This window comes from Sinocyclocheilus grahami, unplaced genomic scaffold (genome assembly GCF_001515645.1).
Source record: "Sinocyclocheilus grahami isolate Dianchi unplaced genomic scaffold, SAMN03320097.WGS_v1.1 scaffold2314.1, whole genome shotgun sequence".
NCBI classification, from domain to species: domain Eukaryota; kingdom Metazoa; phylum Chordata; class Actinopteri; order Cypriniformes; family Cyprinidae; genus Sinocyclocheilus; species Sinocyclocheilus grahami.
The window spans coordinates 62,378-64,877 of record NW_015507493.1 but is presented as its reverse complement, the minus strand read 5'-3'; the positions used below and the strand labels follow the sequence as shown (position 1 = coordinate 64,877).

Below are 2,500 nucleotides of genomic sequence, written 5' to 3'. Positions count from 1 at the left end.
TTTTTGCCTGTCCCCATTCCTGGTAATGTACTATTTTAAAGTAATTAATTATTGCACTTTGTTCAAAGCTGTCTAAAAGAATTTTTTTTAAACAAAATTGTTTAAAACAATAGTTTAAATCTTACATCAAACTGGCACAGAATGACCCTCATGGTGGTAACCATGCCCTTTTTCCTCTCTTCTTCCCTTTAGCCACAGTCAAAAAGACAGGAGGAAATGGATGGATAAATGACCGGTCAGGGTCATTTGGAGGAAACGGACGGTCAACGACCAGTCTGGATGGAGTCAGTTTCTCAGAAGGGGAACTGTTGTTGCAGGTAAAATGCATGTGCACCAATTCCTTGATCTTATTCCTTGCAAATTCCCAGGAATCGCCATCCTGATCTCCCACTTTTTTTCTTTTTTTTTTACACATACATTCTATATAAACACCTTGTACCTCATTTCCCACCTAAAATGCCCTGGTTTGTGTGAACAGAATCATCTGCTGTGATTTCTTCCCATTTTTCAGTCTAAGGTCAGACCACTTTGCTATATGCAGGGGTCTTAAATCTGTTTCTGCCAACTCAAGAAAAGTCGTGGCCAAGCATCTGTCTACTTTCTAAATCATCCATCACTTTTGTACACCCTCATTTGCTCCATCTTGTATTCATTTATGCAAACTGTCACTCTGGGCTGTGCAAAGAAGTTGGTCATTTCACAATATGTTTGTGTGTGCGCATAGCAGGTAAAAGTGTAAACGTTTCCTGATTCCCTGGAAAGATGATAAAGTAAACAACAGCCATGAAGAGTATCCATACCCGCTCAAACAAAACACTTCCATGTCATAAACTCATGAAATTAATTTTGGTAGACATTTAGTTTATTGTAGCTGTTGTCACGCTCGTTGAAAAGGAATGGCGTTTGAGCAATCGGCATTCTTTGCTGTTGAGCAATGTTATCTTTTCTTTGTAAACTATATCACATGTTACTTTCCACCTACAAATATTGTGAGTTTCTTTTTCAGCCACATCTCCGTCTCCGTCTCTCTCGCTCTCCATTGTTCGAGGGCTGCTTGTTCCTGTGCGTGACTAGCGGCGATATTCACCCCCTGTCTGTTGTCATGTTCAACACCTTAACAAAAGCTTGGCTAATTACATGGGATGTTTACTGAAAAAAAAGATGTAAAAGAAGAAAAATGGCCCCATTATCCCCACCCATCTACAGTCTTACATTCACAATCCCAGCCACCGTGTTTAGCATGAAACAAACCAAAACATTTCAGTTTTTCTTTATTAAATATCCCAACCATAAAACCTTTGTCTGCATGTTAACGTGTTTTAATATTGTCAGTCACAATTCTATCTAATTTCGTTTTCAGGCCCTCAATGGCTTTGTGCTTGTGGTCACCACCGAAGGTTACGTGTTTTATGCGTCTCCAACTATACAGGACTACTTGGGCTTTCATCAGGTGAGTTTGCTTTAAAACCTTTCTTTTAGGAAGTCCTGCTTTTTTAACATTAGTTGTCTTGTCATACGTCAAAATTGTATGTACTTTGTACAGTTTACGAAAATAAACACAGTTTAAATCGATATTCATATACCAGCCTCAAAAAATGCTTGTCATTTAATTGACAATTGATAAATCCAGCATAGTTATCAAATCTATTGACGAGTCATTCACCTGGAAACATTTGTATCATTCTTCAGTCATTTGTTGGTTCGACTTTCCTCACCCTGGAGGAAGAGTAATGGCTTTTGCGAGAGTTTAACATGCCGTGCCGTTTCCTACCGTTATGAATTTCTGTTATCGCAAGGATAATACTCTGGGCCTCAATAACAGCGAACTGTTCTGTAACTGAAAGTAGGCTGTGGAAAAAGTTCTGAGGGTGTCTGGGTTCGATTACTTATTCGGAAAGGTGTTCGTTTACTGTTAAACCAGCGTGGCGTCAGTGAGGATTTTATATATATATTTTTTAGTATTAACAAACTAGTCTATGTTGTTCGAAACATCCCTTTTCTTCCTTGTCCTGTTTGGAAGGCTTTTTCAAATTTATGTAAGCTAATATTTGCAAATGCCTAGCGATTAGGCCTAAGTGTTTTTTTCTTTCACCTTGTCAGCCTGTGATGTGCGTAACAGACATAGTTTGGTTTTGTTTATAAAAGAGGAGAAGCTCAGAAAAAGAACATCAAAGAGAGGTACATTTAAGGTTTGGATGCTTAATTAAAGAACTTGCAAAACCTGTTTGTCTGTGTGTGAACCACAGCCAGTTCAAGGAGATCTTGTGTGTGTGTGTGTGTGTGTATGTGTGAGAGAGTGTGTGTGTGTGTTTTGTGTGAGTGTGTGTGTGTGTGTGTGAGTGTGTGTGTGTGTGTGTGAGTGTGTTTGTGTTGTGTGAGTGTGTGTGTGTGTGTGAGTGTTTTGTGTGTGTGTGAGAGAGTGTGTGTGTTTGTGTTGTGTGAGTGTGTTTGTTGGGGGGGGGGGTTTGTGTTTTGTGTGTGTGTGTGTGTGTGTGTGTGT

General features: G+C 39.3%; 1 long non-coding RNA gene across 1 annotated transcript; it reads left to right on the top strand.

Annotated features, from left to right (window-relative positions):
- The first annotated feature begins 184 nt into the window (after nucleotides 1-184).
- Nucleotides 185-1,728, top strand: LOC107574711 (uncharacterized). Its single transcript, XR_001607716.1, has 2 exons — nucleotides 185-317; nucleotides 1,361-1,728. It is a non-coding gene; the product is annotated as an uncharacterized lncRNA (long non-coding RNA).
- The last annotated feature ends 772 nt before the right edge of the window (nucleotides 1,729-2,500 follow it).